At 38.1% G+C, this 20,000-nt stretch overlaps 3 long non-coding RNA genes across 3 annotated transcripts in view; 1 reads left to right on the forward strand and 2 right to left on the reverse strand.

Moving 5' to 3' along the window:
- Positions 1 to 4,977, forward strand: part of LOC139802123 (uncharacterized) — a 16,535-nt gene extending 11,558 nt beyond the window's left edge. Inside the window, exons 2-3 of the long non-coding RNA XR_011728520.1 lie at positions 1 to 110; positions 3,614 to 4,977. The exon at positions 1 to 110 is cut by the window's left edge and continues 29 nt beyond it. This is a non-coding gene — a long non-coding RNA (uncharacterized lncRNA). The remainder of the gene's footprint in view (positions 111 to 3,613) is intronic.
- LOC139802121 (uncharacterized) overlaps positions 1 to 7,560 on the reverse strand; it is a 15,202-nt gene extending 7,642 nt beyond the window's left edge. The window contains exons 1-3 of the long non-coding RNA XR_011728518.1: positions 7,476 to 7,560; positions 3,607 to 3,698; positions 317 to 437 (exon numbers count right to left, since the gene is read on the reverse strand). This is a non-coding gene — a long non-coding RNA (uncharacterized lncRNA). The remainder of the gene's footprint in view (positions 1 to 316; positions 438 to 3,606; positions 3,699 to 7,475) is intronic.
- A 12,297-nt stretch (positions 7,561 to 19,857) lies between these two features.
- Positions 19,858 to 20,000, reverse strand: part of LOC139801832 (uncharacterized) — a 15,511-nt gene continuing 15,368 nt past the window's right edge. Inside the window, exon 3 of the long non-coding RNA XR_011728348.1 lies at positions 19,858 to 20,000. This exon is cut by the window's right edge and continues 3,285 nt beyond it. This is a non-coding gene — a long non-coding RNA (uncharacterized lncRNA).

The following is a 20,000-nucleotide window of genomic DNA, read 5'->3' on the forward strand; positions in this document are numbered from 1 at the left end:
TTCTGCCACTCCCCCAAGTGCTTTGAATACACAGCATGCCCAGGACTGACCCCTCGGGCTGAGAGCCCTGGAGTGTGGCACTTGGAGGGACAACAAACCCCAAACAGCAGGTGAGTTTCCATATCCACACAGAACACACACCTTCCGTGGTTCTTTTAAAGATCTATATGAACTGGAGGAGGCTCATGTGTCCATACCTGAGACAATGCATGCAGGAGTGATGTGAATTAACTCTCAGGTGCTTTCTGTAGTAAAGAAAGTTGTAGGGAGGTCTCCCGCAGGGTCAGAGGTAGAAACATGTGAACAGAAGCCCTACCTGCACATCAGGAGACAGCACCAGGTCATTTCTCTGCAGAGGCTTTTCTCTGAGTTGCCATGGAGTCCTTGGCTCACTGGGAATCAACTCTGCACAAATTACTCATCGTGCTACCAACAATCTGTGTGTAGAGATTATTATTAAGAATCCAATATTAATCAAGCCAAGGTATTGGAGTTGTCATAGATATTTCCTACTCTAAGCATAGCAAGTAACAATGTTCTATTATTTCAGATACCACAGTGTCATATTCAGATTACCCACAGAAGTGTGGGTAAATACTCATTTTTTTTCCACAGGAAAATTAATGTTACACATTGATAAATATCGAGATGTGAAAAGCAATCTGGCAGTAGACAGGGAACTGAAAAAAGACATTTTTTCAGGATTCACTCATTTGCTGGTTGGCAAACACCTGCACTTCAGACAGATTCCACTGTGTAAAACCCGCATTTTAGTATGGCACTGGACTACCAGAACATTTGGTGCACTGAGTGTCAGTGAGAGCCTTCCTTAGCTGAAAAGTTTTATGCCAAATTTTAAATGAAAAACACGTAAGCAAAATGCTTACAGAAGTTTTCAATGAAGATTTTTCAATTTTTTGCTATATATGGGAATTAGTTTAAAGCCATTTGGGTTGTTTATGTTTATTTAACGTAGGAATCTTTAGGCTCAATCTATCAGAGGAAACAAAAATGAGTCCCAGTGGCCACTGCATAAGAGATGATGCACAATTGAGTAAGAGTCATTTCTGACAGTGGAGCTGATTGGCTACAGGTTGATAGCCCCAAGCCTGCAACTTTAAGAGCTTTAGAGAACCACAAAGTTAATTCTGGAAGCATTTCTCTGTTGCTACTCCTGTGTTGGAGTTTTTTGTTTTTCTCTAAACCAGGCTTAAAAAAACAAACGAAAAAAAACTACCAAAGACCCCTGGCCTCCCCAGACCCACAGCTGCATTTTCAGACTGGAGTTCATATTTGATTTTAGCTGTAAGTGAAAAGAAATTTATCACATTCTCCCTTCATTCACATGACAAAGCAATCCTGCAGATCAGATTGGCAAGATGAGCAATTTCTGTCTGAAAAGATACCTCAGACTGAAAAGATCAGGATGGGTGCTGAATGTTAAAATTTTAAGACAGCTGTGTGGAAAGTCAGGCTAAGAGCACATTTACAGGATAACACAGTAAAGACTACAGCTGTAGGGAAAAAAACATAAAAGCGAGGTAAATACTGAAACTTTTTTTTTCATGGAATACTTATTTTATGCCACCTTACAGAAAACAAAATTGCAACACGAATAATTTACTAGGACAAACACATCATTTTGGAATTTCATCACTTTCCTTTTTGTTTTACTGAAACAGGAGAACAAAAGAGCTCAAAAAAGCTGGGATAGAAAAAAAGGTATTTAACATACATCAGTGGGCTAACTATATATTAACTAAAAATTACAAATTTGGTCTCATAAAGTACACACGCCTGGGAAGCATAACAGCTACCAGAAAAATTGCTATAATAATTACATGAAATTTATGACTAATTACTAGTATTTAGGGGGTGTTCCACCTGATCAGATGGTATATTCACACATCCAGGATCACATGTAACACACAGCAAATGCAGAAATCAAGATTCCACTCCACACATTCCTTATTGCCTGTTATGGATCTGAACAGACCTATAGGAATCCTTTAAGTAATACTTATGATTGATTAGCTGATCAGAAACAATACAAACTGCCTCACTGCATTTTGCAAAACCTTCCAAAGTTCTGCTATTTGTTTCTGTTTCACCCTGGGACAGTAACAAAGCTTGCTATGTGGTCTTGAAAAGTTAACCAGCTTCAAATGGTTATGCTGGGAAGGAAAGTGCCAGGTTTTGATCTATTCACCATTCTAGGAGAGCACTGCCTTTCTAGAGAGACAATTATCAATTTACTTAAAGAACTAGGTAAAAAAAAATTTTAAAAATCCGTCTCTTTCCTGAAAGTATTCTAAACAGTCTCAATAGGAAAGAGATTTAATAAGTGGGAAAAGGAGTAGTGAAATAAAACATTTGCATCACTGTTGTTGCTATAAATAGAAGTAAAGGACTCCTGAAAACCAGCTGACATACTTTCACACTCCTCCATAAGTCCTCTAGAGAACTTTCAAGATTGTAGCATCACATGCAGGGTGCAAGCAAGCAGAGGACTTTTCATGCATTCCTTGCCTCGTGATGTTATTTCCATAAGAAAAAGCTGGAAGTTGAAACTGTGACAAGTTGCACTGACCCATGGGAATGCAAACATCCATCTCCTGATAACATGTTGAGATAATGCACGTCACCACTGCAGCCAGCATGAGGACACTTGTCTTCACTCATTTTCTATCCACTCTATCACATTCCTGGCCACACTTCCCTATCTGTCCTTTCAACACACTCCATACATTCCTCCAGTGAAGTGCACAACTTGCTTGTTCAAACAGAACTGGGCAGCACCATTACACTTTCCCTCCCAAAGCTGAACAAACCCAAAAAGCTACTTAAAACTGCTATTCGAGAAGGTCAGCTTTTCACACCCTATTGTGGGAGTAGCCTTCCTTTTTTTCTTTTCACAAGGAGTTTGGCTGTTGGCCTCGAGTTAGGCTTTGCTCCCACCAGACAGAAACACAGCATTACACTCAGTCTGTGAAATCTGGAAACCACCCAGAGAAAAGCACACGTGCATGACTCCCTGTTTGCCATCCCTTCTTCTATGGATAACTTCTCCATTGTCTTGAAACCATAAGCTTAGACTGCATCCTATTTGTCAAATTAGCCCAGTCTCTAACATCACAAATAGGAACAGAATCCTTATTTTTAGAATTCCTTGACAATTTTTCTGGATACAAACTCATGGCAAAAACATTTCATTAATGTCCTGAGTGGTGGTATAGGGGAGCTGGAAAAAATGCTGAATAAAAGCAAGAAATATTAACAAGAAAAAATATGGTTTGTCTTCTGCCTCTCCCAAGAGTGGGGAATGGGAATAGGAGAGAAAGATGGGGAAAAAATCCAAATGGAAGATATTCTATTCTGCTCCCTGTCAAGGGAAAAATAAAAACATATTGACAATCATGGGGAAAAGAAAACACTTTACTCATGCAATTTTCCTTTCCAGAAAACATCTAGCAGGCTCTGATTGCACTTAGCTCTGTAAAACACAAATAAAATTGTGCAAGATCAAGATTAAGGCTGAGATAAATTTACAGCATTTTATACTGGTTCCAGTCAGCATTGAAATGAAAACCATCAAAGCTTTATTACCTTTCAGGTGCTCACTAGCCAGGCTAAAGCCACTGCCATTCCTGTTGGACTCCAGCATGGTGCAAGGCAGCTTCTCCTAGATTTGATGTTACCTAAAAGGAAAAGAGAATAATTTGTCTCTGTTTCCACCTCAGATGTCTTCTGTCCCTTCCCTTGAGATGATAACATTGAATCACAACAAGTCCTGGTGATTAAGAAACCAACGTCATGGCCACAGGATTCATGAGTGTGGATTGCAATGGATTTGACCTGGATTTCTCAGCTGGGGCCAAAGACTTTCAGCTTTCAGCTGCTTATTCCGTTTCTCCTCAGAATCTGCTTACCAGCAGATTTCCAGTGGGGATAGATTTCACATTTTTGACACTGATGTCACTAATGATGTCACTCATCTTACATCCTATACTTATTTGTAGCATAATATTTCTCTGAAGAATCTGACTCCTTCCCCTGTCAACCTACTACTATTTATCACTTCTTTTGTGGCTTCTAGGTAGTGTGGTACTCAGCAGAGTGAATTACTCTGATATTCATCTCAAGAGACAAGCAATGTGATTTGTTACCTACCTGGTGCCAGAATGGATGAAGACGATGAGGCACAGGATATAGATTTTAAATGGAAAACAAAGTCTTTGAATTTAGAAATAAGTAATTTTTCAGCTAAACTTTTACCAGATGTGGTGTTGTGGCACATGCCAAATTCCTGGAAAAGCAAAAAAAAAACCAATCCCTGAAGTCTAATACCAGCCATAGGAAGGTGTGTCTTCACAGATCTGAAGGGATTTTTTAGGGCACATCTTGTGGGTGTAGTCCAAAAAAATGTGCTTTTATAGATATAATTGAATCCAGCAACCAATTTTCACAACAGAAATTACGCCATCAATTTACAGTCATTGTTCTAAAAAAGGTACTTTCCTTGTGCACCAACTAGAAAAGTTCAGCCACCTAAATTACATGGATTGATCTGTCTGTGGTGGAAATTGCAATTTAAGCTTTATTTATCTGGGACTATGCTATGCACCTGTTCTAACCTTCAGACAAATTACCACATAATCCAGTGCCTCATAATAAGGTATTCACAGACTCTAAAACTGAAAATATAACCCCTTTTGCCTAAAATCCTTCAGACCTATCAACCCATATTAACTAGGCCTGGAAAACAGCTCTGCTACGTAACTCAAAGGTCAGCAAGATGTGGAGGACAAATATACAGTGGGTTTGAGGGGAGTTAAAGAATCACAGAATCATTAAGGTTGGAAAGGACCTCTCAGATCACCAAGTCCAACCCTTGATCCACTACCCCTGTGGTTCCCAGACCATGGCACCGAGTGCCACATCAGTCTCTATAAAAACCTCCAGGGACAGAGAACCCACCACCTCACTGCAAGTACAAGGCTTGCTGCAAGAGTAACCCATCACCTAGGAGAATTATTTAAATCTCACTAACTTCCACGGGGGATGGAATGCAATATTTCAGATGGGAGGGAATAAATATTGACAAGAAAACTAAATGACAGCTGCTTACCCCAAACTCATGGTTTTATACTGGCTCTTGAGTATGCCTCACATTTTTCACCATTAAATGGAAAGAGCTAATAAAAAAATACCAAATAATCAGAACATAAAAGTGTATAACGACCATAAAAGAATACATTCTTCTTTCTTAATGTTTCAGCTGTCTGAAGAATAGTTTTCTGGTGTAAAAGAGATAACTATATATCTTCTGATTTTATTGGCTGCAGATTACACTAATTATCATAAAAAATTACTACCACTAATAAAAATTCTATTATAAGTTACTTATAGTAATCTCTAGGGTACTATAGTTAGCTTAGAAAAGATCGTAATTACACTGCATTACAGGGAGAATTTGTTTCCTGAAGCAGCTTTAATACTGTCTGTTTCTTTTAACACTTTAAAGTTGTTAGGGTTTTAGGCTTTTTTCCTCTTTCCCCTTTCAGGTCAAATGTTGCCTGTTATTTTCCCTGTGCAGGATGTGATTTTATCCCAGAATAATGATCTATCTCTGTTGCAAGTGACGCAAATGAAGGTTTAAAATCACAAATATCTGGGTGGGTTTCACCTCCCCAGGGGGTTACCAGGTCTCAATGGAAGGATGCATAAAAGGGAAGACCTAACACTCTCCGCCCAAAGGGAAACACATTCTGGATAAAATTGCTGGAAGCCAGTGGGTGTTCACAAAAAATACAATGTTCGGATTTTATTTGACAAGACAACAATTGTTATTTTCCCTTTTAGATACTTTGCATTTTACCATCTGTGAGGTTGATGACTCTTAAATGACCTTAAATCATGCTGCTGTTAATGGCAGTGGTTACAGGGAAATGTGGAATTCTGGGCACTACCTGCCTCGGACTGAACATCAAACTGAATGGATTCACTTTGATTGCTGACACTGTAGTAAATAACCTCAAAGTCCAACTAATTAAAGTAAAATTGAAACAGTGGCCATTTCTTTTAGAAAGGGTTTCAATGCTTCAATAGCAGGGCTAATCAACATCTTAATTAACAGTCATATAAAATGAAATAGCCCATTTGAGGTGCTTTAAAATAGACAACTTATTTATGCAAAGACTAGTGGCATATTAATTGCTAACAGTAAGAAAAAAATACGCCTTTGAGCTTTACAGCTTCCTTCGGAGCAAAAGATTTGAGACCTAAATTGTGGAAAAAGCATATTACGGTAGTTAATTTTATGACAGACATGAACCAGAGGCAAAAGCAAATGTAGGAAAGTTATGTGGTGTGTTTCAGTTTTCGAGTTGTTTCCTTTTTTTTTTTTTTCCAAATGAGATTAATTAATCAAAGCAGCATCGTAATATTCTCATTCTATTTAAAGTTAAGCAGTCAGGGTTTAGTCCTGGGAGACACTGACTGAGCTGGCTGTGATCCAATACAACAGGAAAGTTCCACAGGCATCTTCCCACTGGGACCAGCTGGACAACCCAGGATGCTGAGTCCAAGCCCCTCAGTTCTGCTCAGGACCCCGCAGGACTGAACCTTCTCCTCCCTGATCCTGCCCCACGCATGCACACTTACAACTCACCCAGGCAAACAATCAGAGGGCTCCTCATTTGACTTGGCATTTCCAGAATCAGTTCCCCCATGACTCATCTCCTCCAATTAGTCAACCTCAGGTTGTATCTTTAAATAACTTTCATTTACGAAGGGAGCGAGGGAGGAGCTGCAGGCAGGACTTACATTTCCTTTCCTAATGACTTTACTTTTGTTGACATCTTGGAATAAGTTTTTACTTTCAGAGGAGAAGAGTTGATTTACACTACAGAAAGAGCACAGCAAGCATGAGAAAATTATTTGCCCTTCCTCCTGCCAGGCATCCATTTCCTTTTCACTGTTGCTAACAATGCGCTAACTATTTATGCGTTTGTCAAAGGATCCCAACAGAAGAAAACTATATTTAAATCACTTCACTACAAAGTGAAAACACAAGGTAATGATTCAGACTCTATTTAAGTAATAACAATATTTGCACAGACTGCCTGGCGTGCGTGCTGGTAGGTGGCAGGAGCTCAGTGCAATCCTAAAGGGTCAGCAGTAATGAGAAATCTGAAATAGCATTTAATTTTTGTTTTTTAAAAAATAGCTTTAAATTAAAAACCCTGAAATATGCATAAGAAGATGTCATTTCCCCTGATTTCAATGAAGCTGAAAAGGAGGTAGCATTATTTGCAGAAGGCAGCCTTGCAAGTGCCTAAGACAGAATTTGTCTACATGCAATGAGTTTGCTTATTTTGCAGGTTTTCCCTGCCAGAACTAACTGGGACACAGGCTGCCCAGTCCAGCCCAGATCCAAGGCCAGGAGGATGTGGGAAACAGACTGGGAGACTCACCACTGAGAGTATGTTGAGACTGAAGTGCATGGACAAGGTAATGAGGCAAGATGCTTCACATGCTCTGCGAAGGAGATCAATCCCTTCTCATGATGGGCTCTTCTCATGAACTGTGTATTTGCATAGCCTCAGCTGCAAAAAATCAGAAAACAAATAGAGAGCTCAAACATTTTCATAACTTATATATAGCCCAGTCATACAATAGAGTAAAAAAAGACAATGCAAAGAATAACTTTCACTCAGTTCTTGAAAACAACAAAAACAGATGGACCAAAACCCTGATGGCTTGTGTGCTCCATGTTTCAGCCATTGAACAAAGCATTTTGAGTCAATTTAAGGACAGATTTGTAAGCTGTTTAGGAAGGCTGATAGGTAGACAGAAGGGACTTATGCATGGAAAGAGTAGCTTCTGCCTGCTTCCTCAGACTGTACTTACCTTTTGGTTTTGAACTGGGTAACTACAGCCTGAGGTATCTGTTGTACACCTAGGCTGCCTTGAAGCCTGACCCTTTAAAATACACATTTTGCAGCAGATAACAACCAGAGATAAAAATACAGACCTAGCACACTTGATAGCATCCTAAGAGTTGTAGAATTAAAGGTGTAAGCAATCCTCTGTTTATTTACCTATACTATATACCCATCTTTGACCACGCTACAAATTAAAATTGACACATAACTTTGTTATAAAGTTCACTTTCCTCTCCAAGGAGGAGATAGAAGCTGCTAAAATGGCTGCAGGCTTTCCTCCCTTCTGCCCAGCCAGACATATCCCTGCACATTGCATGGCATGATAATGTTATCCTGACAGAATGGAATTCCAGTCAGACCCTGGGATATTGCAACATGATTTATATTGGGTACTCCAGAACAGAAAATTCATCTGCTGAGGGTCCCACTTTGCAGTCCAATGTTTTGTAGCCATGAAAGAGAGGAAATCTAATTCCAAACACATATAATACCATGTGATAAGCTGCCTAGTTTGCTAAGAAAATGCAGAAGTCCTTGAATCAAGGGCTATGGATAATGGAAATAAGTTAAATTGTGTTAAATGGAAATACATCAAATAAGTTAAATTTTGGAGGGAACAGGGAGAATCTGAGAAAAAATTCAGAAACCATCAACCAAACCCAACTCCTCCCCACTCACCAAAAAGTGTAAAGCCAAGGAAATAAGCAGATTACCCAGCACAATCACAATCACACCTAAATGACAGCACTAACACTATTGGCAAAGCACCATTTTGTCAGCTTCTGTTCATATGTCTTTTCCATTGCTTTTTTCTATGTTTTCCCTGTTGCAGTTACTTAGATTATCTCTTCCCATGTTCCTTGTGACCTTTGATTTCCTTTCTCAACTTCCATAAGGTACAAGGGGCTCAAGACCCTAAAACTCTTCAGCTAAATACCAGCAACAGGGTAACACAGGTGGGCAAGCAATGTAGTGGAAGTCACAATAACTTTATTAGCTGCAAAATCTGAGCTTGAGGATGAATTAATATTTTTCTTTTCTCATTACAAACACTCTAAGCCTTAAATATCTTATGGGGTTTAAACAATAACTGGAAGACTGAGCTAGCAGCAATTCTATTAAACATTTGCCCCAAAGGAAAATTAAGATTTACTTGCTTCCTCTTCTGAGGGAATGGAGTACTTCAATCCTATGTGTGTTTTTAATTTAATATATATGTCAATATGCTTTAATAACCATTATTTCTAGCAGCAAGAGCTGTGCCTGAGCAGGAACATTCTGATTAGGTACCTATGGCTTATTTGACATCTTGTAACCCTGGTGCATACCTGGGTACTGGTAGGAAGGTTACGTAGTCAAATGCTTTCACCTGGCCAAAAAAGGCAGGAAATGAAACATACAGATATATCAAACCACTGTTCAGTTTTTCAGCAGATGAAACATAACATGACCTAATGCAATGGTCTGCAATAAGCAACCTCACGTGAAAGAAGCAGGGAGAGGGGAGAAGTATTTTTCCTGTTTTCTTGGGAAAAAAAGACAGTCACATATATCAAAATCCAAAAATGCTAAAAATACCTTACTGAGGCAAGTACTGACTCTTTGATGGACTATTAATAAATTCAACTTATTTTAGTTTCCTCCAAGCATTTTGCTGTTACAATGCTATTCACGCGATGTGAAAACTCATCCTGTTTCAGAAAAATTACACAAGGATTTTACATCATTTTTTTTTTTTTTACCCACAGTAAATCAACACAGTGATATAAACAGAAATCCTGAGAAAAAGAATTTCCAACCATCCAACACAATGCTTAAACCCTAAATACACCCCGCCCATAAACTGGTTCTTACTTCAATCCAGCTATCACATGAAAACATTTTGCATCATATTTTTGAATTTTCATATTTTGTGAATTGCCCCAAATCATAAGCTTGTGAGTAAGGGGAAGAGAGCTTCAGGAGAGATTTCCTGCAAGAGCAGCTCCAGGTTCCTGGGAAGTGCTGAGAGGGATTTGCAGGCTGCAGGGGCTTGAAGCTGCAGTTGCAGTATTTGAACTCCTGCAGAACATTTCATATCACTCACTTTTAATTTGGATGCAGTTTTGTTAACTTCAGAGCAAACCTGCAGAAATTCAGCCAATCTAACAATACAAACTTTTTCTTTTTTTTTTTTTTTTTTTTTCTGATGAAGAGATATTATAGCTGATTCCAATGTGAATAAGGAAATATTTTTTAAATTATCCTGTTATGTATGGCAATCTGAGGCAAGGTGGGGTCACTCCCAGCTTTGCTGGGACTGGGATTCTCCCAGCCATTTCCTGTAGAACGTAAAACATATAAATTAGTTTCTAAGAGGTAGAATGTTTTCCAAAGCTACTTCCCACACTGTGTACTACCTGAAAACTCATTAGTTTCAAAGGTTTCCTCAGTAAATCAGGAGTAACATCCCATATCTGTCCCACTTTACAAGCCCCCCATTTTACTCTGTGCATGTGCCACTTGCTTTCAAACAAAAATCTTCATGTGTACCTTGGGCTTAATTCAAGTTCAGTGCCCTTCAGCTTTGTTCAATTCTAACCAATTCTTGTCCTCAATGGCCAAAGCAAAGATCTCAAACTTTATTTACCATGTAACCTGTCACTGGGATAAAAAAAAAACAAAACTAAAGCATTTTCCAACTTTCAAGAAAGAAACAAGAGTTGCTTAGTTTTTCCCTGACAGTTACTTCTGCTTTGCAAACCCCATTCAAATGCAGACAGTTACTTTTGAACACTGAGAGTAGGTGTTAAATTGAGATTATGGTAAACAGCAGATTTCTTTGGTTGGTGAAGAAATTATTTCATGAAGACACAAGAGAATTAGCTGAGTTTCATGTCACTTACTGTATGTGCTGATCAGAGAGTGAATGATGAGTTTCTTGCTGTGGACAGCTGCTCTGTGGAATACTGTGCAGACTTCAGGTGGAATAAAAAGAACTTCATGCTTTAAAATGGAAAAAAAAACCCCAACTTCTTAGTTCTTTTGTACAAAAAATAAACAGATCTTTCTCGCCAGATTTATTATTCTATTTACATGTTGCCTGAATGTGTCTAAGAACTTTTTGATTTTTTTTTCCTTTCTGTATCTCATTTCACTATTTCTGTGACAGGTTGCTTCTGTCAAAGAGAAAAGACCATTTTCCCCTTTATTATCTTCAACAACACTGTGATCTAGGACTTTCTTAGTCTGAAGGGAACACTTCCTTGGTTGATGATGAGGTCTATATAATTTTAGCTCTGTTGGGTACCAAGTTTTGACTAGGCAAAAGAGATTTCAAACATTACTATTACACTGGAAAAGACAGAGCAAGCAGGTGTTCCCCACAAGGTAGGTTTAATTTAATAAATCTAATTAGATAGCAATTATAACTTCTGTATGTTACTTGATAGCTATACATAGTAGTCAAAAAGACAAACTCTACAGATTAGATCTTCCATGCCCAGATAAAAAAACCATAAGAAGGGCCAAACCTTTCCCAAAACAGATGACATTCTGGTGAGACACCACCTCCTTCTGCCCAGACGAAACCAAACTTCTCTGCAGCTTGGAACCAGAAGCACACGTGGCCTCTAAGGGCTGCCTCAGGACTGATGGGAAAAGAGGCTGAAAACATCTCCTCTTTGACCATAAACCCAAAGCTGTCCATGTTTCTGCTCTCCAACAGGGGAGTGGGATGGGCAGTGCTTTGCTGCCATGGACTCCCTCTGTTGGCTGTCTCTGTGTCCTCTGGCTCCTGGCTCTCAGATGGCATGCACATCTGCTATGCAGAGCAGCACAGACTGTCATCTGCTTATCTAGTGTATTATGTGACTACTGAAGTGCCACATGGTTGAACACCAGGAAACATATTGCTTGCTTTCACTATCAATGACCTAGAGGGAAGAATATGCAAGAGAGGAAATTTGCGGTGATAAAACTGGGGCTGGGACGGGGAAGCAGCTCTGAACAATGGAAAAGCTTCACAAAAAAGTGACTACTAACTACAAAGATTAAATGTTTGACCTATGGAAAGTGGGGTGCTGCTTATTTAACAGGAACAAATATAAATAGAAAGGGATAGTGCAGCAGTGTGACCAGAAAGCAGAATACGAAGTTTTAACTGGAGTTTAAAAATTAACATTCACAGAAATGAATGTCTTTCTCTTTGTCAAAACTCTTAGGAAAACAAATGCTTCCCTCTGTGTTTTCTACATCATTATGCACATGCTGTCATTTCCAATAGTGAAGTTGAAGCCAGTTTCCAGTTCCAGGCATGCAGTGCCCGAGTAGAGAGCTCACTTCTGCAGAACCATCCGTTCTCATTGCCAGTGGGTCACTCCAGATGGATAACCAGCATATGACTTCAGCCCCAGCTTCACGAGCTGGGAAACAGCTCTGAGTGCACACCACCAGCCTTCAAGTATAGGTGCAAGGCAAGCTCATGAAGGGAAGAACCCCTCCTGTCCCCAAAACTGCTGTTTAAATGCACTCATAGCGTCAGGGCTGTCTGAAAGCCCCCAGCACAGAAATACTGCTAATTCTCCTTATGCTGTTATCATCAAACACTACTCATAAGAGGACCTAAATTTATGTCATCTTAGAACTCTTGTGAGTCCTAAGCCTTATGGAGTAAATTCCACTGAAAAACATAGAGACATTCAGAGGACATACTGCAACCCAGAGTAATCCAGCCTGAACTCACTGATTTTACCTGGAAAATGGCTCAAATCAGGGATTTCAACAGAATTTCAGGCTGAAATTAGAAGAACATGAGCTTTCCTTTGTAGAAAGTTTTTGTCCTATATAATAGAAACCACTAGCAGAAAAGCACATTCAAATGCAGAAGTTATTTGGACTTTCTATTACCCTGCTATGCAGCTAAGTAGATACATCACATACTGGGCTTTCAAATCAACTTGAGGGACTTCATCTAAAACCTGAGACCCACCAGAAGATAAGATTACATTATCTGAACCTGTATCATGTATTCAGTTTGCTCTCTGTGGTCAGAAATCAGAACAGAGGCTTAATTTGAAGTGAAATCAAGTTAGCCTGTTCTCAATCTAAATGCTCTCTGCAGCACTTCACTGAATTGGATTTAAAGTGTGTTTTGGTGCTGTTCTGAATTGTGGCCATTGCTGTTAACAAGTCTAATTAAAGACAATTCTGATTTAGCAAACAAAATTCAACTTTCAAGGATTGTCTTGCTACTGAAATTCCTTACTACTACTCAAAGTATTAGTGCCATGTTTATTTCCTCATACTGAAAAACAAGTATAGGTGATTAAAGCAGAGGAAGATAAGTCTGTTGCTTTGCTAGTGATGTGGTTTCATTCATCCCAAAGTACCATCCTTCTTTTTTGTTAAAATGATACCTTCTATGCATGACTCTTGGCATATTAATAAAAAATAAGTTTGAGGTTGAGCCTGATCAGAACTGAAAGAAAGCCTTGATCTGACACGTTACTTTGATTGGGTTTTCAAAGTTCACATAGTTCTAATTTATGTTGTGTGTGGTATATATCTTCTTGGTTGAACAATTACATTATTCTAAACAATTATATGGCTATGATACACATAATGCATGGCTCCTGAGCTTAAAGCTCTTTAATGATGGCAGACTGTAAAGTGGTACAGTTCACTTTTAAAAGGTCATGCATCTTTTTTCAGTAGATTAACATTTTATCTTTTAATGGTGCTAAGAAAAGGTCAAAGATTCTAACAGATGGAATATGGAAAGCTTCTATTGAAGAAGATCAATGTGTTAAGCATCAATCTAAGTCCAGAAACACAGCCATTTAATGACTGTTGTTCTTGTTTTATTTTAAATTACCACTGTCTCCACTGTTTGAATGCTAAAATTACATTCTCATATTTAAAAGAAATGGACCGTCACCATCTGACACAGATATCTATGTTTGTGTTGTATTTTCAAGACTACTTCTTCATTGTACAAAATAGGAAAAGTTCCTTAAATAATTAGCTTACCCTTAGGCTAATGGCCTGTCACTTTGACATCCAAATGAATGCAGCAGAATGATCCCCAACAGCAGCATGGAAGATAATTTTATATTGGTTTAACTGAATAAGTTTGCAACAATTTAAATGGATGGATCTTCTCTAGGCCAGTCTCCTCTGGGTACCATGCTGTTGAGCTTTTAATATAGGTGACATTATAAACTTCTGGTGGTGTTTTTCAAGAAGGACATATTTAGGTATTACATCTTTCCCTGAGTATTCTGTTATCATTTTTAGACCCAGATTCTGCTAAAGATTAGTGTCTAAGCACTTCACTTATCCCAGTAACTTCAGATCCCAAGGGAAGGAAGTGCTATGTGTTTGCAGGAGCCTGTAAGCTCTTCTGAGCCCCTCCATGCCTCTGTCTGCTTTTATAAAATAACCACTATCACAGAGCAATATGCTGGGGTTTCTGTCTTCTAAAGTAAATACAAATATAAAAAATAACAGTAGGGGGTCAAGCTGCTTTGTAGAAAGTTATCAGACAGCTTCTAAAGATTGTCAAGCTTATGTGTCTGTAATGTACATTTGCATTTTTTCAAATTTATTTGTATTTCAAGTTCCTATTATTCCTTTGTGCCAGGCCTGCTCCCAACAAAAGGGTTTCAAGAAGTTAAAACTCGAGTGAAATCAGGGATTCTCCTCAAGGTCTTTGGACATGGCTGCTATTAAGCATCAGGAAGTGAATTTCCAGTCAAGTCTCCCTCTTGGCTTCTGTGTTCATCAGTTTTAGGGGCAAATACAGCCAAGAGATGCAACTCTTCAGCTGCCACACATGAGAACAGAATGGAAATGCACAACAATATTTTTATAAACTAGTGAACAAGCTAAACCAGACTCAGAGTTTACAAGGATATCTCTATTTTCAGAAAGCTTTCTAAGCAATTTTAACTGGATATATTTAAGCACAATCCATCCACACACACAAATCAATAAAATATTTGTTACTGGCTACAATAACTAAAGGGTTATTTAAAAGATGAAATCAAAGAATTGTCTGATATTTTGTAATTTAGCTTAGGGTCAGAAGGAAGTCTAAAAACTTTCAGTTTATATTTTATAAAGTCAAGCCTTTTTTCCCTTTCCCCCTGCCCCACATCCCAGGATTTAACAAAAATAGACCAAAAACTTGCACATTCAAAAAAATTATAAGTACTATCAACTTCACTGTGAGCCTGTACACCCCTAAAAAAACCCCAAACTAGCTGTAGTTCTCAGGTAAAGAAGGGGCACATCCTGAGACCAACACAAATAAGCTTTTTGGACTAATGGGGGAAAAAACCCCAAAGCTGCCACGAGAAGCTGCTCCTTCTCTTTCCAGCACGAAGCTCATTACAGCAGAAGGGTTGGTGTTCATCTCAAAAACCACAAGGTGGGTTGTTGATAGGCACTGTCTTTTGGGTAGGACACTATTTGGAAACTGGATAATCAGAAATGCTATTTAAACTTTTACTGCTTCAAAGACACACTCAGGTATTGGGCTAATTAAGCAGGTTGTCATATTACCACAAAATTAAGGTCTACTGGATTTACAATGTAGTCCCAGAAGCAGCTCTGAAAGGGAGACATTTTCAGTACAAAAAAACAATGAAATTAACCACCTAGTAGGAATTAGGAATTTTAAAAGATGGCTAAAAATTCTCTTTTAAGTAGATGAAACATTCAAGCCAATTTTCTTGCTCCTCTGCTTGCTCTAAGTACTGCTTTTTTTCAAGTGAATGTAAACCCAAGTCATTCTCACGCCAGCTTCAGTGTCACCTTGAACCTGAGAAAAGAGACAGCTTCTCTCTCTGGGTTAAACAAGCTAAAACACTAAAGCCAGGCACTGTGAACATGCTAAAACCAACACTCAGCCCACAATTCCTCGTGAACTTTCCTCCACAGTTTCACAAACAAACTGTGTAAGGCAGCCCAAAAGCTTTCACTCAGCCAGAATGCTACCAAACAATCTGTAGTCTGTGAATCACAGCTGCTAAAATGTAAGTAAGGAAAAGTAGAAAATATTGATTGGCTCTCTTTCCATGAGTTTTCATTGCAGGGGTTTTGTCTGTGGTGTTTCCACCTGCACTACAGGATCTGACTGACCAAGACACTTCCTTTCCATGGCTACTTGCTAGTAGTAGAAGACAGATTATAGTTCTGTGATGTCTGGGATACTAACATTCTCCCTGAATTTGCACAGGGGTAAACACATAGGAGGCTGAAAATGAGTATTAATGTATTCAGATTAAATAGACTCCAACCTGCTTCCTCTCCTCTGTCTTCACTCTGCAGAGCTGGCAAGAGCAGAAGCAGTAAATACTTATGTTTTGTCACTTGAGTCAGCACATATAATTCTTCCTACACGTAGTAACTAGCTCTGCTGAAGAAGAAAATACCATTTTCACAATAACTTTTCACAGTGGAACCGTGCCTTAAATCAAACAAGCAAGTACTGAGTCAGCTCAGTGGCAGAGCAACAAGGATTTGATCTGCTCCGTGGCAAGCTTTGGTGTGGAGGTACTAAACAATTCTTCATCCCAGGCCCCAGGCTTCTAAGTATGATAGAAGATGATGCAATGCACTCAGACTCTGGGGAGAAAAGGAGCAGTCATCCCACTCTTGAGAAACCCTTTGTGCAGAAAAATTTATTGTGTGCCCCCAGGTGCAAAGGCTGTGGATGAAATGCAACTCAATAAAGACAAGCCAAGATGTTTCAGGAGAGCTAATGAACACTTGGGTATTAGCACTTAGTCAGATCCAGCAGTATTTTCCAGTTGAGCAAGGAGACAGCAATCAAGTGAGGGCGATTTCTGCGTGATAACAAATGCTCCCAGAGTTTTTATAAGCCACGTGGGTTTTTTTTTTTGTTTGGTACCAAAATGATCTTACTAATGAAATGTAATCTGTTCTCCCACACTTATGCTTTGCTTTTTTAAAAGTCCTTTTCGAGAGGAGCTGCAATTCTTTTATGAGGGCCACGTGTATTTTAAGTGGAGTCATAGTTTTTATATTTTCTACATCTGCAGAGCATAGTCTTGCATACTCTTTACTTCCCATTCTATAAAATGGCAAGAAAGTCCAGGGAGATGTACAATGATCTTATAATTTGTGTTCTTTTTGATTTCCATGTTGAAGTGCATCTGATGAGATGTATAAAAGAAACCACTATGGTCTTTCTGCATACAGACATATCAACATGAGCACTAGAAATTCATGACACCTATGGGAAGTATTTCATCTGTGGAATGAGATATTGTCTAATATTTTCAAGGAATGCCCCTTGCAGCCCCCAGCCAAGCTTCTGAAAAGTTTACTCTTTATAAACCCTGCTGACTTGATAATGAATTCTGATAGAGGACAGGATGGCAATTCAACTATTCCTTTGTCTTTTAGTGTTGGATTTAAGAAAAAAATATGTTTATTCTTTTAGCCTCTGAGAACTTCTGTGATCTGATTTCTTACACCCTGCAGGGGACAGCATTGGGTAAAGAAAAGTAGGAATCTTATGATAAAGAAGCATTTGCTTTCAATTATCAAATTGTATTTTGTTAATTGAGATATAAAAAAACATTCTTTTTTTTTTTAGATTGGCACAAATCTTGCCTATCTCTTCACCCTTAAACTCTTCTGAATTGTTAATCAAAATTATTTGGGTTACATAGTTTGTTCTGCTACTAGTAGTGAGAAAGATTTCCAACAATTTATAGTCACCTGCATTACTAAGGAAAAAGAAATGCTGCATAGTATTGATATAATTTAGTTCTTTATTCTCACAACAGGCTGTAGCACTTTCAGCAGCTGTGCTGAATCCCCTCTTTGGTATCTGTTTGCAGGGGGGGTGAAAATTGCTTTTATACAATCATTTTTCATTAAAATATATATGTGTATGCACAGAGACACTCATATTTTGTCTGTAAATGTGCATGTGATTGCAAGGCAGAGTGTTTGCTTTTATTTTCCTCTGCCATTGTTGCAAAAATCAAGGTATTTTCTCCTCCCCCCCAAAAGCCTACATTTAAAAGTGATATTGCAAAAGGTATATGGTAGCCTTGTTTATTTTGGACAGATGCAAAGAAGTATCTCTGAACTTCTGCCAGTGATCAAAGGAACTGATGATGTAGAACAGATTCATGGGCCATGTCCTATCAGCCTGCACTTTACCCGTCATCCATCATCCAAACCCTAAGCCTTTTTCTGAGTGATGATTGCACCCTAAACACATAAAATTAATCACCACTCCAGCCTGGCCAGGTGTCTTGCCTCCAGAAATTATCTCATTGCAGCTAAAGAACTGTTAGAATCTGATATCTGTGCTGTAATTTAATTTAAAGAATACTACACAGTAACACTAAGATTGATTTACATATCTGAAAAGTTTCTAGTTTCACAAAGCCAATGTAAATTCTTGGAGAAATATGTAATTGTAAAAAAGAAAAAAAAAAAAAAGGTTGATAATAAAATCAGGGCATCTGAATATTTAGCTTCTGGAATTTTCAGTTGATGCTTTCAAAGACATAGGTTTTAAAATGCAATTTGCAAAACTAGAAAGGCCAGGTATTTGAACCAGTATAAATTCAGTATTGGACTTATATCTAAGCAAAGCAGTAGCTCTGGGAAACTAGACTTTACATAAAGAACATTTATGTTGTTTTTCAGGGAGCTCATAATTTTTATTCATCTTTCCTTCTTCAGAAAACAGAGAAGTAATTAAACAGCAAAAAAATAAACTAATTTATGCATCTCTACTTCTGAACAAAAAATAATAAAAAAATTTTTAAATTGTGGCTAAATATGACAGTGGCAATACACTATGTGAAATATATACCATACCTGTGAAATGCAAAATTCAAGATACACAGGCCCTGATGTACTTCAGCTGTTCTTTTAGATCTGAATTCACCATTTCCCACACAGAGTATCCCCAGCATGCCTGTATTTTAAGTAAATAGGAATCAGTGTAAGTACCAATGTGAAAATAATCTCCACCTAAAGATAAATGGAAATAACAGGCCATTTCCAATATGCATATTAATGAGGAGAAAGGAGTTGGTTCTTCACTGCAAATATACCAGCAAATTGTGCTAGTGTTCTGCTTCACTTCTGGATTAACTGCAAATCCTAATAATTTGCTTTTAATTGGGAGCTTAGCTCCTATATTAAATTATCATAGGAAAGCAAACGTGCCTAAAACATGTATTACTAAAATAAAAGTAACACAATATCCTGGTTAAAAAAAAAATCTTACTTGCTGTAGAATCAACAAGAAGAAAGCATCTGAAAAAGAAATCTTAATAAACAGGAAAAAAATTAAATGAGCCATCAAATCACTTAATTCAAACAAGACTGATACTGGAGATTTCAGCTGTGATGCTTCTGCAGAACGTGGCTTTCCCTGACTGAAGGCTCTGCATTACTTGGGGTGTATTTTTTTTTGCTCTGTACTTTAATATAAACGTGCACATCTCACTATCTTGTTGTTAATAATAAATATCATCATACAGAATACAATGCAAAAAAGAAAAAAAAAAAAAAAAAAGGAACAGAGCAGCTTTGTGGGCTGGTGTATCAATAGCATATTTTCTGTCTTCTGTGTTCAGTGCTTTTCAAAAAAAAAAGGAGTAAGCATGTGAAATAATATGCTTTTTTCACCTAAATTGTGAAAGTCAGTCTCCATAATGCAGAATTACATAATGATTTGCATACACTGTCACATAATCCCCATGAAAATCAACTTCTTGTGGTACACAAATGAAGGAGCCTCCACAAAACAGTCTGGCATTTCTAACTAAGTATACGTAGTTCTATATATCTTGAAATTATACAACAGAAAGAAAATAGAGGAAAAAAAAAATTTAGTTCTAGATAAAATAAATATCACAGACTGGAAAGACCCCCCCATTTCAGGGTAATTATAAAGAGCAAGAAAAACAAACATAATAGATGACCTAATCTTCTCCCTCTCAGGTAGGGTTGCTCCATTCAGTCCTGGGTGCATAATTTGTAAATTAAAGTAAATAAATACTTTTCCTCTTG

Source organism: Heliangelus exortis, chromosome 13, assembly GCF_036169615.1.
Source record: "Heliangelus exortis chromosome 13, bHelExo1.hap1, whole genome shotgun sequence".
Classification (NCBI taxonomy): Eukaryota; Metazoa; Chordata; class Aves; order Apodiformes; family Trochilidae; genus Heliangelus; species Heliangelus exortis.